Source organism: Ctenopharyngodon idella, chromosome 2, assembly GCF_019924925.1.
Source record: "Ctenopharyngodon idella isolate HZGC_01 chromosome 2, HZGC01, whole genome shotgun sequence".
Lineage (NCBI taxonomy): Eukaryota > Metazoa > Chordata > Actinopteri > Cypriniformes > Xenocyprididae > Ctenopharyngodon > Ctenopharyngodon idella.
The window spans coordinates 19294033-19316657 of NC_067221.1; the positions used below are offsets into that span (position 1 = coordinate 19294033).

At 36.6% G+C, this 22625-nt stretch overlaps 1 protein-coding gene across 4 annotated transcripts in view; it reads left to right on the plus strand.

The window, feature by feature from the left end:
• Window positions 1-8296: 8296 nt before the first annotated feature.
• Window positions 8297-22625, plus strand: part of greb1l (GREB1 like retinoic acid receptor coactivator) — a 57320-nt gene continuing 42991 nt past the window's right edge. For all 4 annotated transcript variants that reach the window (XM_051916004.1, XM_051916019.1, XM_051916029.1 and 1 more), the window contains exon 1: window positions 8297-8435. The gene's annotated coding sequence lies outside the window, so the exon portion shown is untranslated. The remainder of the gene's footprint in view (window positions 8436-22625) is intronic.

A 22625-nucleotide genomic window follows, 5' to 3' on the forward strand; every position in this document is an offset into this window, starting at 1 on the left:
TTCACATTTATTACTTTTTTAAAATTTTTTGTAAATAATGATTTGCTGGATAAAATCTGTGAATAAGCTTATAAGAGACTTGATATTTCTGCGGTAATAACCACACTTTCCTCTAGCAAATCAATTTTCCATTTAGTAAAGAGATCCAATGAGACAAAACATAAGGTACAGTAACAATTTCTCTTTGAAAAAGAGTACGAATAGCTCTATTATTATTCTTGGGGTTTAACAAAAAAACAAAATTTACCAACATAAGATTTTGTAACATCAAAAGTCACTAATTCAGGAGAATGGTTTTTATCAATACCTCTAAAAAGCATGAGAGTACCTGAGGGGATTGAACCAAAAACAATTGAAAACTCTCTTGGAGTAACTGGTATTTTATAATAAGAAAGGAATTCATCATAAGAAAAGAGCATTCCTTCTTTGTTGTGTAATTGACTAACCAATTTGATATTATTGTCAAACCAATTCTTAAAAAAAAGAGATTTGTGTTTGTATAGAATGTTTCTGTTATTCCAAATGAAATAATAATGAGGAGAAAAATTATGCTTATATATTAATGACCAAGATAGGAGCACTTGTTTGTGAAAGGCAGATAACTTTGCTGGGATTTTATCTATATTATAATCGCACATCAAAACAAAATTGAGACCACCAAAATTTGAAAAAATATAATGAGGAATAAAATTCCAGATAGAAGAGGGATTTTTTAGGTGATGCTTAATCCAATTAATCTTGAAGGTGTGGTTCATAGTGGTGAAATCTAAAAAATTAAGGCCACCATTCTCATATGTATTCATAATGACAGTGTTTTTAATATAGTGTGTTCGATTTTTCCAAAGGAAATCAAAGAGTATTTTATCTATATTCTTATTAGTGTGTTTATCAAGATAGAGAGATAGAGAGGCATATGTAAGTCGGGCTATACCTTCAGCCTTTGTAAGGAGAACTCTCCCCTTTAGGGACAGATCTCTTTGAAGCCAGAAGCTGAGTTTCCTTTTAGTTTTATCAATTATGGGTTTAAAGTTCAGAGAGCATCTTTCCAACTGGTCTTTAACAATAATGATTCCTAAGTATGTTACACTATCTTTTACAGGAATGTTACAAATATTGGTTAAATCACAATCTTTGACAGCCATTAGTTCACATTTATTAATTTTAAGATAGAGACCAGAAGCACCAGAAAATTTATTAATAACATTGATTGCAGTTGGAATTTGGTCAGTAGTTTTCAAAAAAAGGGTTGTATCATCGGCTAACTGACTTATAATAATTTCTCTGTTCGCAACTGAGATACCCTTAAGATTACTTTTTTTAATCCTGTGGAAAGCTTGCCTTAGGAATATAAATGTGACATGACTAAAAGCTTGAGCAAGGTAACCAAACAACATCCTGGAAAGGATCAGCAGATCCTAATTAATATTTATTACCAATGCCTGTGCCATAGTTTGTTATGACAAAACACGCATTACAGTTGCGTATTTGATTTGAGTTTTAGTACTAAGTACTTGCATTATGTATTTATGAATGTATAGCTAACCGCTTCTGTAGCACAAATGTGCACATATGCTTCCTATGCATAACTGTTCATATATATATATATATATAAATAATTAAGGGTAGATGTTACACTACTGTTGTCTGTTTCACAAATTTTAGTGTTGTATTTATCATCAACTTCTCTTGATTACTGTTTATATATAGTCCACTATTAAAGTGTTCTTAATTCATCTGTTTGAGGAAACCTTTTATAGCATTCATATGTACATGTACAATATTATCAAATCACATTTTAGTTTCTCATTTAGACTATACTGTTACTGTATACTGAATGTCATCTGTTTTGCCCACGTCACTGAATCACAGAACCAGAAAATACTTCAGTCTGTCAGCTGAGGAAACTTAAACTTAAGTGTTGTCAAGCTGTTGTATTTGTGCCTCTGTTTGTGTACAAACAGTGAAATGGCAGAAGCCAGTTTTTCTCAGTGCAGCTGTCCAGTTTGTCTGGATGTACTGAAGGATCCAGTGACCATTTCCTGTGGACACAGTTACTGTATGAACTACAGCTGTCCTCAGTGCTGACACACCTTCACTTCGAGACCTGCTTTATGTAAGAATGTCATGTTTGCTGAGATGGTGGAGAAACTAAAAAAAAATTACAAACAGCTCATCCTGCTAGCAGTTATCCTGGAGAAGTGTGACGTCTGTACTGGAAAAAAAAATACAAAGCCGTTAAGTCCTTTGTGGAGTGTTTGAACTCTTCTGTCCAAAACACAACAAACAGCTGGAAATCTACTGTCGAACTGACCAGCAGTGCATTTGTTATCCATGTTTGATTGACAAACATAAAAACCATGACACTGTAACAGCTGAAGCTGAGAAGACAGAGAATAAGGTATGAACTGAAACAAAGTCCCTATAGTCTTTGACTGAAATTAGACACTGGTGTGCTAATGCTAATGCTAACAGTAATAATAAATACTAATGCCTAATACCATATTGTTATGATTCCTGCAGTTTTATGTAATATTTCTGAACTTTTACAAATTTTTTTTGTTTTCTACAGAGGCTTTTGGGAGAAACACAATAAAAGTTCCAGCAGGGAGAGAGACAGACCTAAAAGTGCAGGCAGGGGTGTAGATATGAATGAGGTCAGAAATATGCAGGGGGTGAGACCAAGGAGGGCTTTGAATGTGATGAGAAGTGCCTTGTATTGAACATGGAAGCGAATGGGTAGCCAATGTAATCTGCGTAAAACAGGAGTAATGTGGGAGACCCTTTACTGCGGAGTTCTGAATATATTGGAGCTTATTTAGTGTTATGGTAAGCCAAAAAAAAAGAATTACAGTAGTCTAGGTGGGAAGTAATGAAAGCATGAATAGGGTCTCAGCATCATTGATATTTATGAACGGACATAAACAAGCAATATTCCGGAGGTGGAAAAAGGCAGATTTGGTAAGTGATGAGATATGAGGAGGGAAAGAGAAGGAAGAATTGAAAATTATACCCAGCTTTTTAACAGTGGTGGAAGGTTGAACTATAGGAAACCAGTTAATATCAATATTGTCAACACAGAGACTGGATGTAAATTGAGGAGGACCAACAAGTAGATTTTTTTATCAGTGTATAGTTTGAGAAAATTACTGGCCATCCATGCATTTATTTCATCAATACAAGCCGAAATGGAGTTGGTGTGGAAAGGATCACGAATGGTGTAATTTGCATAGAAATGAAAGTTAAAGTCATGATGACGGATAATGTGACCTAAGGGAAGCATGTAGGTGATGAAGAGTGATGAAGTGATGAAGAGTAAGGGCCCAAGAACAGAACCATGTGGAACACCATGTGAGACACGGGCAGTGGAATTAGCCTGACGGATAGAAATGTAATGCAAGGAAATGAACCACAACAGGACAGTTCCAGAAATACCAAGAGCAGAGAGTCATGAGATGAGAATACTGTGAGAGATAGTGTCAAATGCAGAGGAGATATCAAGGAGAATTAAAGTGCAGATGGAGCCTGAGTCGATGGCCATAAGAAGATCATTGACAACCCTGAGGAGTGCTGTCCTAGTGCTGTGGAGAAAATCCTGATTGGAAGCATTCATAAAGGCTGTGTGGTGATAAATAGTTGTGAAGTTGACCACTTTCTCAAGCAGCTTTGAGAGAACTGGAAGATGGGAAATTGGTTTATAATTAGCCATGTCAGAGGGTTCGAGGTCGGGTTTCTTTAAGACTGGTGACAGCCGCAGTTTCTAATTCCTGAGGAACAAAACCAGCACTAAGTAGTTGGGAGATGAGAAGTGAAACGGGCAATGAAATTACAGAAGCACACATTTTAAGTAAGGCAGTAGGGGCCGGGTCAAGATGACAGGAAGACTAGTTTAATGTTTTGATTAGCTCTGAGATATAGGCTGGGGTAAAAGTTAGTGAAGGTGCCAGGAGTGAAGGCAGAAGGTCCTCTGAGAGGATAGGAGAGGACATAGCCAGGAAGAGATATATACTATTTATTTTATCTTGGAAGAAGTGTAGGAATGACTCGCAGAGTTTAGATGAGTTTCTCGTGTCAAGTGCAGGAGGGTTAGTAAGTTTACTGACTATGGAAAACAGTGTTTTGAGTTAAGAGTAAGCATTAGAGTATTGCTAGCGCGTGCACTATTTATAGCAGATTTGTATAGCTCGATGTGGTCCTTGTAAGCAGTAAAATGCACACTTAAACCGCTTTTCCTGTAGAGGCGTTCAAGGTGACGGCCAGCAGCTTTCAAAATGCAAAGTGCAGGAGTAAACCAGGGAGATGTGTGTGTAGAAGGTACAAGTCTACTATTAAGGGAGGCATGAGTATCAAGGGCAGTGGAAATGCAGGTATTATATTTGGCAAGGATATCAGTAGCTAGCATTTTCAGTAATGTCAGAAAGGTGAATTTGTACATGTGGAAAACAGTAATGGATTCACAGAGCTGAGGTTACTACAAATTATGATGGATTTCAGCCTATAGGGCAAGGAAGACGCAATTCACAGTTTAGTTTAATGAAAAGATGATCAGACAGACCAATTTGAGAACCAAGAAGCATTATGTAAACCAGCAGTACAAACCAAAGTCAAGTGTGTGACCTTCTGAGTGTAGGAAAATCCACGTACGAAATTAATACATTCGAACGCTGACATAAATTCACAGGATTCTGCATAATCAGTATCAACATGTATATTGAAATCACCAAGTAATGCAACAGAAAAGGACAGGTAAGAGTTAACAGTTCATTCAGTTCACTGAAAAAAACAGAGATTGGATTTGGCGGATGATACAGGAGAATCACAAGCATTGGAGTTGAACCAAAAATTTTGAAAACTAGATATTCAAAAGTCAAAGTCTCATGAAAATCAACAGTCCTTACCGAGATGCTTTTGCCATGGCCACCAACCCTAGATATCAAATGAGATTTAACCAGGTAACTACATCGGAGGGAGTTAGGAGATTTATATTGAAATAGTCATTTGGAGTTTGCTAAGTTTCAGTGAGTAGAAGGAGGTCTAGGTTTTTCTCAGTTAGTCAAGTCAAGTCACCTTTATTTATATAGCGCTTTTAACAATGCAGATTGTGTCAAAGCAGCTTTACACTGATAACTGGTATATAATTTTGGCTGCACAGCAGCTCTTAAAGAAAATGGTGTCATTATCCATCTTAAGTAAATTCAGTATTGATTCATTCCGATGTAAGAATCAATAGTTATTAATTTAGTTAATGTATCTATATCAGCACTGGAGTAAACAGTGATGTCATCATCCAGCTCAGTTCAGTTCGCATACAATGGTGTCAATGCAGGCAGATCAAAACACTGTTGAATATCAAATGTCAAGTGTCCCCAACTAAGCAAGCCAGAGGCGACAGCGGCAAGGAACCCAAACTCCATCAGGTGACATCAGGTGGCAGACAAGTGGCAAATTGGTGTTAAAATGGAGAAAAAAACCTTGGGAGAAACCAGGCTCAGTCAGGGGGCCAGTTCTCCTCTGGCCAACAGCGAACGGTGCTTTAGGATAGCTGCCTGAATCATAATAAGTCCGATGGGATCGCAACAGTCAAAGTATTTATTCCAGTTCCATCCAGTTGAGGATCGTATTCATCGCGCCGGTATGGACGGTTTGTTGAAAAACTGTGGCTGTCGTGTCGATGAGGTCTTCACAGTGGATGATCTAGTTGACTCAATCTCTGCTGACACTTCAGGGCTGCGTTGTGGTAGTGTCAAGGCGCAGGTCCTCGATCTCACCTGGATACGGCCCGGATCTGGCTGACTACGGTAAACCTCGGGATAAACAGAGAGACTAATATTAGCGTAGATGCCATTCTTCTTCTGATGTAACGAGTACATCAGGTGTTATAGGAAGTGTTCCCGGCTCCGGCTGACCTAATTTATGCAGCCTAACAATCCTTTAACGGATTTGAAAACATAAATTGATAATGTGTTATGTGTATGCCAGGTTAAAGAGATGCGTTTTTAGTCTAGATTTAAACTGACAGAGTGTCTGCTTCCCAAACAATGCTAGGAAGATTGTTCCAGAGTTTAGGTGCCAAATAGGAGAAGGATCTACTGCCTGCGGTTGATTTTAATATAGGTATTATCAACTGGCCTGAATTATGAGATTGCAATAGATGTGAAGGACTATAATGCATTAAGAGCTCGCTCAGGTACTGGGGAGATAAACCATTTAGTGCTTTGTAAGTAATTAGCAAGATTTTAAAATCTATATGATGTTTAACAGGAAGCCAATGCAGTGTTGACAGAACTGGGCTAATATGGTCATACTTCCTAGTTCTAGTAAGAACTCTAGCTGCTGCATTTTGTATGAGCTGTAGTTTATTTATCAAGCGAGCAGGGCAACCACCCAGGAGAGCGTTACAGTAATCTAGCCTTGAGGTCATGAACGCATAAACTAACTGTTCTGCATTTGTCATTGAGAGCATATGTCGTAGTTTAGATATATTTTTAAGATGGAAGAATGTGGTTTTATAGATGCTAGAAACATGGCTTTCAAATGAAAGATTGGTATCAAAGAGCACACCCAGGTTCTTAACTGACGACGAAGGCTTAACAGAGCAGCTATCAAGTATTAGACAGTATTCTAGGTTAATACGTGAAGAAGATTTTGGTCCAAAAATTAGAATCTCTGTTTTTTCTGAATTTAGTAGTAGGAAATTACTGGTCATCCAATTTTTTATATCAGCTATGCATTCCGTTAATTTTGTGAATTGGTAAGTTTCGTCAGGGTGCAAAGAAATATAGAGCTGAGTATCATGATCAGCGTAACAGTGAAAACTAACGCCATGCTTCCTAATGATATCTCCCAAGGGTAGCATGTACAGAGTGAAAAACATCTCTTTACTGTACTCTTTACTAACGCAAAGAGTACAGTAGCCTTATCCATGAGAGAACAACTGTTAAACAGCGCAATTGCAGAATCTATGCAGTCATTGCATATAAGATGGTTAGACAGAGACGGATCAAAGGGTATAGCAATCAATGAGTTAGGATTTCTTCCACGGTGAGACACAATAACATAGTGACTGAACTCCCTGTGTCCTCCAGATCCTCTAAAATAAGAGTGTATGTGGATCACAGTGCATGAACTCTGTCTTTCTAGTGTCTGTGACATCCACACAGTCCAGACCACGTACACTCAGCCTCTCTGTCCTGGATTTGGGGCTGGTACTGGATCAACAGTGAAACTGTCATCTAACAATGTAGACGAGAGATTCTGCATATGTTACAGAAAAGTCTATTATAGAGCTTTTTAAATTGTATATAATGGAATTTCAGTTCAAAAATGAAAAAAAAAAAAAAAGAAATTATTGAAAATATTTTTATTATTGGTAGAAGCAGTAAAGATGTAGACTACTTCTTCATTCTGCTGCATGACACAGACATCTAAAAATATTCTTTCAATATTGAGCAGTTACTAAAACCTTAAAGCTGATACATTTTAGTAGTTCATGCGGGTCTGCGGTCACTTGAAAGAAACGATAAACTTGAATCTAAACGTCCAGCAGTGGGCGCTGTATTCTCGTCTATATGAAAGATTCTAATTTATCAAGTGGCCCTTGTATTTGATTAAGCTGTTATGGTTTGATTTTATACCAATATGATTATTATTCAGTTGACATTCCTACCACATATATCATGATAAGAATTTGGTGTATCTTGTTTACCTACCTGATTTAAGATTCTGTCATTTTATGAAGCATTTACTGAACGCAGATCTGCCTGGTGACAGCAGTTGATGACTGATTTGATTTATTTTGATTGCTTATACGCTATAAAAGAAGTATCATCCATAATTAAAAGATTTTTACGGTTTGACAAATAAAATAAAACAAAACACAAAGTCACAGAATTTGTACACTCTTGTGAATTATTTTTTAATTTTGTTTAATGCATATTTTTTTTTTTTTACATTAGCCTATCACATTATCAAATAAAGCCTACTTAACAAATAAATAGTTTGTCTTCAGCTACTCACAAACTGTTGCTGGTCTAGTAAGTGCACAGGCTACTAAAAACGTTCTTGTTTGTTATTAAAGCAAGACGATTATTTATTTTACTTTACTGCATAATGTGTTTGGGCTTATTCAAGTTTATTGTGATTTAAAAATGTGTGTATTATTAAGAATATCGTTTCGCCATCCTTGGAATAACTCTTATAAAACCCCAGTTTGTTCCTGTTGTTTCATGGAGCTGATGGTTTTGGGCAGGTATACACGCTGAAAACAAATGGTACGTGACGTGACAGAACGTACAGTCAGTCCTCCTGACGTCACGTCGAGCTTCCCAGCGGCAGTCAGTGCGCGAGAGCCAAAATGAAGTGAAATCTGCTGAAGAGGAGCGAAGAGAAAGCCGAGCTCATACATCTGGACGAAACCGCTCATCTGCTCACAGAGTTCGGTAAGTTAGAGTCTATTCAGAAACTGTGGTATTTAATTTTCTTATGCGTGATACATGGGTTCAAGGTTGAGTCAGAATTGATGCCAAACAAACTGAGTTTGGTCAAAAGATGCATTCTTACAGCTGTAGATTTGAATAAAAAGCTTGATTCTTTGTTTTCCAAAAATACCAAAATTACGCAATTTGCTAACAATCAATGAAGCTTGATAGCATATCATGTGGCTTTAACTTTATCATCATCTCAAAACACTTATTTACAGATACTTACAGGACCGAAAAGATAAAGATTAATGTAGGCTTTTACTCCAACGCCTTTAATATTGCTAAACTTTTATACTTTCTCAATAAAATAATCTTCATGGGAGTGAAATAACGCAGAGTTTATAAAACGATCACGTGTTTAGGGCTCATAAGTCAAATTAAATCACACTATAAGGGTCATAAAGTTGTAGAAAATAAACAGTCTAAAATAAACTGTTAGGTGTGCTTGACACTGTCGTCAAAACAGAGCTTGCTGGACATTTGTTGTTTATCTCGGGCTCTGCTTGTTTTGGTTTGCGCCTGTCATTAATATGTGAGTGAGCTTTATTTTTTTATTTTTTATTTTTTGTCTTAAAACAGAAAAATTAGCTTGACAAATAGTTGGAAAACATGGACATTTTTTAACACCAAGATTTTAGGTCAAACGTTATATGAATAATATGTAAGGAAAAGTGTATACACTCTTAAAAATAAAGGTTCTTTATTGGCATCAATAGATCCATGAAGAACCTTTAACATCCATGCAAACTTTTCATTAAATGTTCTTTATACTGGAAAAATGTTCTTCAGATTATTAAAATATTTTTGACACAAAGTCTTTTAAGAACTGTTCAAAGAAAGGTTTTTTGGTGAACCCAAAATGGGTCTCATTTTGCATTGCTATAAAAACTTTTTAATCACTTTTTTTTGTACCAAATACTCTATATTCACCTAATTAATATGAGGAGACAAAACTGATTATATCTACAGTGATAATTATAAAAAAAGAGAAAATTTTATAGCATGTCACATCGCAAGGTACTGCTTTCATTCTTTTAAATGTCAACTACTCTTGTTTGAGTTTTTGTAATGAACAACACTGATGATGATAGAAAGCTGTTAAAGCCGTTAAAGATCATTTGATTGGACTGGATCCAGAGTTAGACCTGACTTCTAGTCTGAGCGTCTTTGTATATCAGCTGTCTGTGCCTGTCTCTTGTTAGGTGTTAGTAGTTAAAGTCATGAACTGAATGATGTCTTGTATATAAAGGTTGTAAAGTGTCATATTCAGTCAGTGATCCTCAGGGAATCCTAGGTTGCATTCCTGGTGAAGTGCCTATGAACCAGTCTATCTTGACCACATTCCCATCTAAACTGGACATTCATCTGATGTCCTTCAAGGTCCTATGACCTGAAGGTTTAAAGGCAATGTTTTGGTCACATTCCTGTGTCCTCATTCTTTCCCACCCCCTGAACATTTCTGCTTAGTGGCCTTAGAGGTCACAGACACTTCGGAGCCTAAGTCAAAAGCCATCTATGAGAAAGCTGGACTCCTAAACATGAATTTGGTAATGAAACTGAAAGTACACCTCAGAAAGCTGTTATTGCTATCATACAGCTGACTTTTTTTTCATGAATTCAAGGTGAAGAAAATTTCACTTTTTTAGATTAGGTTTTTTTTTTTTTTTTTCTGATGAAATAATGTAAATACAATAGAATTAATCACTTCCAGTGGAGTCCGCATGAAACAACATTTTTGACCAATTGTGTTTTTGTAAAATTGACCATATTATATATATATAATATATATATATATATATATATATATATATACCAAGGCTGCATTTATTTGATCAAAAGTAAAGTAATGTTGTGAAATACAATTTACAAATTACAATTTAAAACAACTGTTTTCAATTTGAATATATTTTAAAATGTCATTTATTCCTGTGATGGCAAAGCTAAATTTTCAGCATCATTACTCCAGTCTTAAGCATCACATGATCCTTCAAAAATCATAACTGATATGATGATTTGGTGTTCAAGAAACATTTCTGATTATTATCATTGTTGAAAACAATTTTTGCTGCTTAAAAGAGTCATGACATGAGAAATTTGCCTTCATCTTTTGACATATAAGAGGTCTTTGTACCATTAAAACGTCCTGCAAGTTTCAAATGTCCTCCTTATTATAAATAAATCATTTATTTAATCAAGCTCCAAAAACAGCTTTTTCTGATATTGGGTGACCTGTGACGTCACACTGGCAAAAAACATTTGCATATGATTGCCCCCAGAACAAGACATCAACGAATAGTTATGTGTCATCGTACCATAGACGTTCAGTTGCTTAATGGCTGACATTTGCCTACACTCAATGTGAGCATTGCGTCACGTCAAAAGCAAATAGAACATATTGTAATCACTGATGCTGTCTACAGTACACTGGATACAGTGAACAGATGCGCATTCAGTTTCTCAAGGAACATATTAAAATAATTTTAAAAATCCATATCATGATCCCTTTAATATATTTTATTTTAAGGCGAGACACTGCAGGTGAATAGGGTAAAAAAATAAACTAATAGCTATCACCATACTTCCCCTGTGGATTGATCACAATAAGAATTGCAAACATATTTTGTATTACAAGTTTTCTAAAATGTTATGTTTAAATATGCAAATGAGGCATTATCTACTTAAAAATGCGCTAATTTGCATAAATGTCTAGTACAAAAATGGTTCAGAATTCTTGTTTCATTTTTTTTTTTTTTTTGACATATGAGAGTCAAAGATTTTTACAGAGAGGATTATGGGTATCTCTTTTTATCACTCCATAATTCATAAAATTACGGAGCCCCGCACATGACATGCAGGAAAAAAAAAAGTAAATCGTGCATGCTTTACTAAGCTTTACTACAGCATGCTTTACTAAGTCGTTCCCTCGATTTACTAAATTGTGCGCACGATTTATAAATTGAGGGAACGACTTAGTAAAGCGTGTGCACGATTTAGTAAATCGAGGGAATGAATAAGTAAATCGTGCGCACGATTTAGCCTACTATTTTTTTTCCCCCTGCATGTCATGTGCAGTGCTCCGTAGAAAATACTGTGAACAGTCAGAAAAAAAAAATTCACAATTTTTCTTTGAAATAAAATGTTTATAATCTGGCAAATTATATACGAACAAATCCCTCTGTAAAAACCTTCAGAATATAGATAGGAATAAAACTGTAAAGTTTGGTGTATGTAAGTGCTTCTGAAGTGGAGATACATGGCTCAGTGTAGGAGAATAAAATCATTTTGAGAAAACAGCCTTTAAAAATATGTATTGTAATTGAAATCTATAGACACAAATAGATAAATTGCCAATACAAAACTGGTTAAAGAATCAGCAAATTAGTACTGTACTCACCCTCATGTCATTCCTGTATGACTTTGTGTTCTACAGAGGAAAGAAAGTCTTGGAAGGACATGATAAGAATGATGACAGACTTTTCTGTTTTTGTTGAACTTGCCCTCTAAGAAAGCGAATATTCACTAAGCAAGAGTGACTGCTTTGTAGGCATTATATATATACTCAGTAAAATTATTTTAAAAGCCACATTAAAACAAGATGTGCTCGTTGTACCTGTTAAACTGGTCAATTCTTTTCAAATTTATATAAAATCATTCCCAATCAGCTTAAAAAAAGAGTAGTCTCTTACAATCCCCAGTATGCAGCTAGACCTCCCTAAGGTGTTTAGATAAGTTGAAGAAGAACCCTTGGGAGAAACCGAGGCTCAAGTGAGGTCAGGTTTTAATCAAGTCGGCATTGGTCAGGTATTAAGTTATACACTCTCTATGCAATCAGTCTTTAGTGGTAATTCAATCTGGTTCCTCCTGCTTCTAATTTACCACTCTAGGGTGATTAGTAAGCCAGACCAACTGGCTAAGCTGCCACTTTATCAGCACGAGCTTAGAGCTTATGAAAGTGCGATTCCTTGTTTGATTGGCTGAGAAGACAAAGTTTGCTGGGTGGCCTTGCGGTGCTGGAGGCATGTGCAGTTGTGTCCCCTGGCGGAGCCTTTAGGTCAGGGGTCTTGGACGGTGACCATCTGGACCTTTAGGGGGTGGTTTCCTAAGATGCAGCCTTTGTTTGCCCAAAACAATTGGAAGTTAATCTGGAGGAGATAAGAATAGCCTCTGTTACATTGCCGACATCAGTCAGTCTTCACGTAGCGTGTAAGGAGACATCTCTTTCTGCTTCTTTCTCTTACTTAAAAGAGGTTTTGACTGACTGGCTTCCCTTTTTTTGGAGGGGTGGAGGAGGAATAGTGTTACTTTCCAGGAGTCAAGGTTCTGATCTGGTGCTGCCCTTTTGGTGGGTTGAACTACCAACTATTGCTGGAAGATTTAACTAGAAAATTATTGATTAACGAGTCTTGATATTTTTAGACCCTTTGATGATACTCATTGTCAGTATTTATGTATTCTCTCTTAAATGACATAAAATGGTGTTTTTTTCCCAGAGGAAGCAAAATTTACACCAAACGCCACTGTAGCCAAATAAATTCAAACTGTTTAAAGTCGTGATGAAACAGAAGCAGTAACAGACCTTTTCTTCTGTGTCTTTCTTTGTGACAGACATCCGAGTGAAACGGATTATTGAAAAAGAAAAAAAAATATAGGGCAAGGACTTGGTTCTGTTCATTGGTTGTTCACTGGATGGAGCCAGGTCTGAATGTGAGCTTAAAGCTGATTGTAAGAAAGAGACGGGTTTAAGCAACTTAATGATTAGAGAAGTCTGGCATTCATCAGAGAAGTCTGTTGTTTTCACCGGCAGGTAGAGTTATGAAATTTTGATTAAATATTACGAGGTCAAATTTTTTTTTTTTTAAATGAAACATACATGGATGAGTCATTCACAATAAGATGAATAAAATGCATTTAGAAAATTTATAGATTGCATTTTCATTTCATCAGAGTGTGAGAGTGTGTGCAACGTAATGTTTGAGAGAGAGAGAAATTATATACTGTTATACTGTTATACAAAATCTTACTGAAAGCAAATTTTTTGAGATATCAACCTCAAATTTGTTTAGATTCATGGTTTTGATTTTTTAGCAGTTTTTGAGTTTAACATGTTTTATTAAATATATATTTTATATAAAATACTGCTTATAGATCATTTTCATGAACTAAAACCTCTATAACTTTTTTAACTTCAACAATAATCATCCAGCCCCACCAACTGTCTAGGTTTTTGAAAAGCTTATGTTATTCAAAATGTCATGTAAATTAGTTGCTCAATATTTTATCTACATTTCACGCATTTGACAGTCCAATACTCTACACACAGTCCTCTCATATCTTCATGGTTCATGGTTCAGCTAACCAGCTTCCTTGGTTCCATTTTGGCCCGTCAGCTTTTAAGATAGCAGCCGTCACTCCTCTTCCTGAAGCCCATTCATTCTGAGTTTAAATTCAACATTTGGCTCACATGTTTCTAAAGGACTGATTGGAAAAGAGAGCCAAGGATTGTTTGCTGTTTGTTGGTTACCAATAATTATGCACTCCTTCACTCTGAAGCTCTTATCCATGGTTATACGTGAAACCCCTTTGTCTCTGTGGGCCAGGAACCTGCAGGGAGGACACAAAGGTTCTGCTGAAAGCTGCTTGACATCTCCTACATAGATAACACAGCTGAATGTGACTTAGACCCTTCATTGTTGATTGATTTCTTATTTTTAGTTTTCCTGTTACCACGGTAACAGTTTTACAAGGCCTCCTCCTTAGAGATATTACATGTACTCTTTCTTTCTTCTAATATGTTTTGACATGACCATGTGTGTGCTGATCTTCTTTCTGTCATAACAGAAGGGGGTTGGAAGAAAATCTAATATAAACTACATTGGATATCAATAAAGTCAAGAGGGGCCGGCTTTCAGTATCCAGTATTGATCTGTGTAACACGATGATCAATCACTGAACAAAGAAGAGCAAAATCAGCACACAATTAAGTTGCTTAAATTACCATTAAAATTATAGATGCCGTTTCTCTAATTTCTTCCTGGTGTTGATTTATAGTGTCACTTTTCGGTCAGTTAATCAGTTGATGCCGAATGCTTGGTGTTTATGCAGTTATTTAATTTTTGTGGATGGCTTTTATTAAAATATAGTCTCGTGAATCTCACAAAACCTGTCAAGAACATGCCCAGGTTACAATTCACCCCAAAATCAAAAGGAAGTATAATAAAAAGAAAATCATTTGCTTAAAGAAATTGATGCCTATTTTAGTTATTTAGCATTGTGACATTATTTTCATGAAAATTAGGTACATTTTTCCCTCAATTGTCCATACTGTAATGGCAAAAATAGTAATTTTCATGATTTCTGAAGTGTGAATCATTATATATTATTTTATATATTTATACATGATGGTATAATTTGTTGTACCACCTTTAATTCGTGTCTAAATTACTGTATGAGAATCACCATTAAAGGGATAGTTCACCCAAAAATGAAAATTCTGTCATCATTTATTCACCCTCAAGTTGTTCCAAACCTGTATATATTTCTTTGTTCTGCTGAACACAAAGGAAGATATTTTGAAGAATGTTTGTAACCAAGCAGATCTCGCCCCCCATTGAGTACCATAGTATTTTATTTCCTACTATGGTAGTCAATGGGGGGCGAGATCTGCTTGGTTACAAACATTCTTATGAATATCTTCCTTTGTTTTCAGCAGAACAAAGAAATATATACAGGTTTGGAACAACTTGAGGGTGAGTAAATGATGACAGAATTTTCATTTTTGGGTGAACTATCCCTTTAATATAATTCAATTACACACACACACACACACACACACACACACACACACACACACACACACACACACACAAAAACTTCCCAGATGCAATATTTTAATGAGAATTTGGATAGAACTGTTTTAAAAATAATCTTACAATGCTAGATATCTTAATGATCCTAAAAAGGCTTCATTTTCGTTCGATTAAGCTTACTTAAAATTCCTCCAAAAACGTAAAAACCATTAATTGGCAAATCTACCTGTAGATTTTTGCATTGACACAAAGGTAACGCTTCTGTTAATTGGCTAGTTGGACACTGTCTAATGTTGATAAATTGAAAATAGCCAAAAACTGTATAATGGTCTATAATACTCATATTTTCCCAGTATATACTACCATACGAGTAATTTGAGTAATATAAGAAATTAATACTTTCATTCAGTAAGGACATATTAAATTCATCAAAAAGGGCCAGTAAAGACTCAAAATATTACCATTTCAAATAAATGTTGTTCTTTTGAACTTTCTTTTCATCAAACAATCCTAAAAAATGTATCACGGTTCCCTCAAAAAAATCTAAGCAGCACAACTGTTTTCAATAATGATAAAAATGTTTCTTGAGCATCACATCATCACATTAGAATGATTTCTGAATGATCATGTGACACTGAAGACTGGAGTAATGATGCTGAAAATTCAGCTTTGCCATCACAGCTATTAAAGACATTTTAAAATATATTATTTAAAAAAAAATAAAGAAGTTATTTTAAATTGTAATAATATTTCACAATATTACTCTTTTGACTGTATTTTTGATCAGAAAATGCAGCCCTGGTGAACATTAGACTTCTTTAAAAACATTAAAACATTTTACCGACCCCAACTTTTTGAATGTATTTTGGCAATTAATGTACATTCAAAAGAGGTGGCAATCATTTCAAGGCACTATTTTGTAGTTCTCTGTGTATCGGTCATCTCTGTGATACAGTAAAGCAAAAGCTGACGTGTGCAGATGGCAAGATAAAAAGATGCCCATCTAGCTGTTAAAATCCCTCCTATTGTTTAAAACTCTTGGAATAGATTCACCACAATCTCAGGCAGCAGGTGTTTCTTTCTCTAAACAAACATCTTGGTCTTTCTTAAGCAGCCTGTTCCAGTGGATTTCATCAACAGTGCAACAATCAAGATAATAATAGCCACTTTGAGTGGATGCAGCTTTTTAAAGTTTGCTAGTATAGAGCAGATCAGAGACCAGTTTTGCACTTTGTTTCAAAAACCTGAACCTATCTTTAAAATATAAACGTGGGTGATTAAAATGTTGCCTCAAGATCATTGTAAAAGAAACAGATCTCAAGGAGCACAGATAAATGTTGCTTTCTCTTCTTGTGGCCATGGTTACCAGGTGAAGGTCAGTGGAAGAGGTTCAGCACTCAGCTGTCAGCTAGTGAGCAGGAGAAGCAAATTGATCATTGCTATTATGCTGTTAGTTAATAAAAGTTACTTGAAATACTCCATTGATTCAGTGAACTGCTTTTATTAAATGGTGCTCATCATTTTGTTAGCTTCTGCAGCATTTCTGAGCGTTTGTTGTAAAGAGATTTCTGGTGAAAAGTGAGAGGCTATAAATGTTATTACTGTGGGGCAGTGTAGTGTTTCTTGGCAGGCAGAATGTTTGGAAATCCATGAGTTATTATGTGTTTATATAAACGTTTCAGGACACACTGTTCAGTTTGTACAATTCCTGCTTATTCAGTCGCCTCACAGACAAACCACTTACTGAGACATAAAATGACTAGATGCTTAAATTATTTTAAAAAGAAATAAGAATTTAAGTGAGGCATAACGTTCATCCAGTTATAAGGGTGATCAGGAATGATCTAGCATGATCCTGACTGCATATTAACCCTCTTATTACATGTCATTTTACAAAATATTTGAGTACAGAATGCTGTAATTGATGACCAGTCAGAATCAAGTAGCCTAGAGAGTGGTGAAATAAAGCACTGTAAGTTGTGTTTCTTTGGGTTGTTTTATATCAGTGTTGCATTTTTTAATAGGATTTTTTTTTTGTCACTGGCCTGTTTGGCCAAAACCTAGTGGAACTGCAGATTTTTTTAAAGGAAAGATTTTTCTATACTAAGCTATTTCCCAATAATTTGGTTAACATCTTGTTTTCTTAAAGTCCCCCTGTAGTCAATAATTTTATCCCTTAAAACTCATCTTTGATCACCAAAATTACATCTTTTTTTCCTGTGAAAAAAAAATTCTTCATACCTTTAAATAGCTTGAATGTAACTCTACACCCTTGCCTCATTTCGTATTCGCAGATCAATGAATATGAATTAGCCCCACCTCCACTCGCTCACGCCAGCTCAGAGATCCACTCGGTCAACTTACTGAGGTAAACTCTGCACAATGGTATCGCTCTTTACAACATCGGACACATAACGGTAATTAATATGATTAGCCTTTTTCAAACAGCTAATAATGTGTTGCTAATGTTACACAAACCATGTTTCCGTTCGCCATGTCAGAGTCAGACAGCTGCCTTCTAACAGTATCCTTACAAATGCTGCGAACAACTCCGAACATCGGTGGAGAAAGGCATATAGTTCATCATAACATCGTAATATACATCATACACCCGCCATATTGCTAAATCTATAAAATTTTTCATATCAACAGAAAAATACCGGGATAACCTAGCTTCTTTCGAGACTCCCCTGCTAGTTTGCTGTTAATGATATGCTAATGCCCTCCGGCACGCTGACGTGATTGGTTACAAGGTAGTTTGTGACGTCACAGACACCAGCGATTTCATACCGCTGGTCTTTTTTTTTTTTTTTTTTTTTTTACTGCAGTTTTAAGGAGAAAATACTCAGCAATGGTGTATACCTATGAATTTGCACATGGCTTGTCTTAAAGCATATTAAAAACACCACATAGACATATAAACAACATTAAAAACTTGATTTTCACCACAGAGGGTCTTTAACAGTATATTTATTTAGGTTTTACATGGCTTTCGTACATATATATATATATATATATATATATATATATATATATTTTTTTTTTTTTTTTTTTTTTTTTTTACATATTTCAAAATAATCTGTATGAAACTCCAAAAACCCTTTCAAATTTACCATGTTCTCTTGTAAGAGTATGCAATATTTTGCTTTGTCAGGCAAGAGGACACAATCTGTTCTATATCTCTGCAATATTTAAACATTCCTCTAAAATATATGGTTCTGGTTCAGGTTAATCAGAGTAAAGAAAACTCCTTAGTTAATAATTTTTAAACTGTGTTCTCTAGGAATATAAAATTTGTCTGCTTACCATTATTGAATTTTTTTTTAAATTTCCCACAGTCCTTTATGATTATATTGGGCTATGTATAAATCTTATATAAAAGAGGAATCTTTATTCCTCCATATATTTTTGTACCTCACCAACATCTCATAATCCATTTACACTAATTATAATTAATATTGAGCTAAGACTGACGGAGTTTTAATGCCTCATTTAAAAAGTCTCATTATTGCTTTGAAAGTGCTTTGTAACAAATCGTGTGCTTTGTCACAAAACTTGTCAACTTTTCTGATGTTACATTTTGTTTTCAACACAATATTATGTGAAACAGTCCAAGGTGGTAATGACACTGTACAAACTGACCATTCCTTGACCTTCAGTATCTGTCATAAAGTGTTCATGGTGAATCTGACCATCTGTCCATGACACTCAAATGCCTCCATGACCTTTTTCACTGACTTTTTCTTTTCTTTTTTGTCTGTCATAAACTCAATCTGAGGTTAAAAAGTATTCTCTGCTCAAAATGGCATGCTTGATTTGTAGTTAAGTTTACCTCCGCCTTGAAGTTTGATGCTATCCATTGGTCTGTGCCCCCACCTGACGGCTCTGGGAATCAGCGGTGACCCATGTCCTGTTGCAGCAGAGACCTGGCTGTCTTCTGCCTGGCCGCTTGTAAACTTTTAACCTGTCCCCTTCTTAACGACAGGGCAAGAATGCATGAAACTCTTCTTTGCATTGTCTTCCCCTCCCATGCGTAAAAATGACAGAGGGAGCTGGATACTGATTGATTTAATAAGTGCTAAATCATCAAAATGTTCTCTCATTACTGTGATTATAAACTCACTGATAGTAAACATAAGTAGTTTAAAATGTGATGAGTTATTTTACAATATTCACTTTGATATAACAGCTTTTTAATGAGTCTATTAATTAATGAAGCATTTGGGTATCATTATTTAGCTCTGGAAAGATACATTTCAAAGAAGTGTCTGCTGCACAGTCTGGGGTTGGATTTGACAATATCACACAATTGGATCAATGTAGCTAATTTTACAAAAGATCACATCCCCTCCCCCCTCTGAATGGAGATGTCAAAGGTTGGTGACCTCTTGCTTTCATGTGCATTGATCGTTTCTCGGGAGGTGGGCTGCTCCCCTCCAAGGCCCTTCACATCAGCTAATATATCTTTGTTTGGACCTGAAAGCTGTTTTCTTACATTTTGCCATCCTTTTTTTTTTCACCCCACATGGCAAGTTTTACTGTACGAGATAAAGCAGCACCAACAGCAAAATAAATCATGTGCAGCCTTGGGCAGAAACGATTTTATTAAATGTTCTAGTTTTGTTAAAATTTTAATAATAAAGAAACAACCATATATTAGTAGTGCACCAACTTTGTTATATTCAACATTGAGATTTTAGGCTAAAATTTACATATATTTAAGGGAAAGTATATATCTCTCTTTTTACCTTTTAATCCCTTTTTTCCTGCAGATGTGACAAATGATTTTTTTGAATGTTTAATAACAAATATCCCATGTATTCTCTCAGCTTAGAATTGACAGATTTTCTTTTAAAATAGTTTTACTTGAATTGTAACATGTCAGTCCACAGGACACTGGCTTAAAATTTTTTATCTCAACTACCCATATACTAAACCTACTGTAAAAACTGAAAAAAAGATGATTTGCATAATTGAAAATGTTAGTGTGTTTAAACTAACAATAATTATTTAGAGGACAAGGTCCCTAGTAATAACATTTAATGGTGTTTTATGTTTAGTAACGCAATATATATCTGACCATGATTCTGAGCAAGGATGTCACCAAATATTCAAAGTTGGGGGTGGAGGCAATGTAATGTTTAAGAACCTAATTTTAGATGGGACATGTCCACCCTCAGTGTCTGTAGTGGTTATGACCCTGATATTGAGTACAAGGCTGTGAATGTGTGAACTTTATGCTCCAGCATTTACAAAGAGAGCAGATTTCAGTTATGAATCGCAGCCCCAGTTGTTTTGGTAAGTGAACTGTGTTTGTACAGTTTAAAAGGAAGAAAGAGCACAGAGGATTGTGTTGATGTGTTAGTGTTCTGGGATGTGGCACAGATGGATGTGCATCTCCTTGTCCTGTCATGGTTATCCTGGGTGCTGACGAGCAGGATGGCTCTTATCTAGAGCAGATGGGCCCTGGACCTCCTCCTCCTCCACTCCTTCAAAAGGCTAATGTCTTCAGTGCACACAGCTTATCTGCACCGGCCTCCAGTCATTTGTTAGGAAACATGTCTGGAAACAAATCTAAGAGGTTGCCAGCAGCTCGGCTTGAAGGAAGACATGTCACGATGAAGGACGAGGAGTCTGTGTGTGAGCGCTGTCCTACATAGCTGCAGTTCCAAACTTGAATAGCAACACTGATCTCGGCATTTGAGGCAGGAACTTTTAGATTAATCATAAAATAGGTACTTCTCATTATATCATATAATAATAGCATCTCTCTTATACTGAAAAAAAATTGGTGTAGAAACAATTCTCTCTCAGAAAACAGAACCAACATAAATGTATTACAGATTTAATAAAGAAACAATAAAGTAATGTAACAACATAAATCAAGATAATCAGCACAAATGGACCACTTAACAGTACAAAGTCAAGTACAAACAGTACAAAGGCTCACATTAAAAGGGGCATACCACAAGCATGGGGCCTGGTAGCAAGTTCCTCTGCCGAACTCGGCCACCGATGAGAGCTTGAAGGTAGAAAAAGGTGTCCTGGGTTCACCAGACATAGGGATCTCTAGAATACAAAAACACTCACTAATTATCACATTAGAGAGTGGAAAGGCTCTAAATGCAAGTCTCTACACTCAAGATGAAACTGGCTCTAAACGGAAATCATAGAATCTCGCAAAGGTGTTGGGTGTAGCCCAGCTCACAGCTCTACAGATGTTTGCCAATGAGGCCCCATTTGCTAAAGCCGAAGTGGCTGCAACGTCCCCGCTTGCAAGCTCACCACTAGATCCCTAAAAGGAGTAGTGGGAACTTTGGGCACAAAGCCGGGCCTGGGTCTCAGGACAACATGAGAGTCTGCCGGACCGAACTCTAGACATGTCTTGCTAACAGAGAGGGCTTGGAGGACACCAAGCCTCTTGATGGAGGTGAGCAAAGTCAGGAGGGCTGTCAAGAGGGGATGAGGCTCGGTCGCGGAGGATTTAAACTCTGTACGCCTCTCAGGAACCTAATTAGGTTGTGCTTCCCCAGAGACCTGCCACCTCCAGTGGCGTGATTTGTTGCTATCGCAACCATGTACACCTTAAGAGTGAAAGTGGACAAGCACTTCTCAAGGCCATCTTGAAGGAAGGAGAGCATCGACCCAATGCCACATCTCCGTGGGTCTTCACCTCCAGAAGACAGCTTCAAGAACCAAGTCTGGTTGGGCCAAATATGGTGCAATTATTAGGACTTGTTCTTTTTCCTCCATGACCTTGCACAGTGTCTGTGCGATGATGCTCACTGGGGGAAATGCATACTTGGACAGACCCTGGGGCCAGCTGTGTGCCAGTGCATCCGTGCTGAGGGGGCCCCAGTGGGAGGATTCATGGGAAGCAAACAGGTCTACCTGTGCTTCTCCGAATCTACTGTATATCAGCTGGACCACCTGGGGATAGAGTCTTCACTCTCCATGGAGCGTAACCTGTTGCGTGATTGAGGTCGCCTGGAATGTGAGTGGCTCACAGAGACTTCGATTCTCATCGACGAGCAGGCAGGGCTTGGCATCTTGGGGGTCTAGATCTCCGCAAGGCTAAGACACAGATGATGATCCTGCACCACAATTGTGGACATCGCCCGACCCAGAGCCTGCGCCGTGACCTTCATAGCCCGTAGGGCATAGTCGGTCGCCGAGCGCAGTTCCTGGATTATCTCTGGGTTGGAACTACCCTAGTGCAGATCTTTCACTGAGTATGTTTACATGGACAACAATATTCTGTATTAACCCGATTAAGACAATAATCGTGTTCTGGCAAAGAAAGGTTCCTTCTATGCAGTGTTGCCAATTGCTTTCAGTTGAA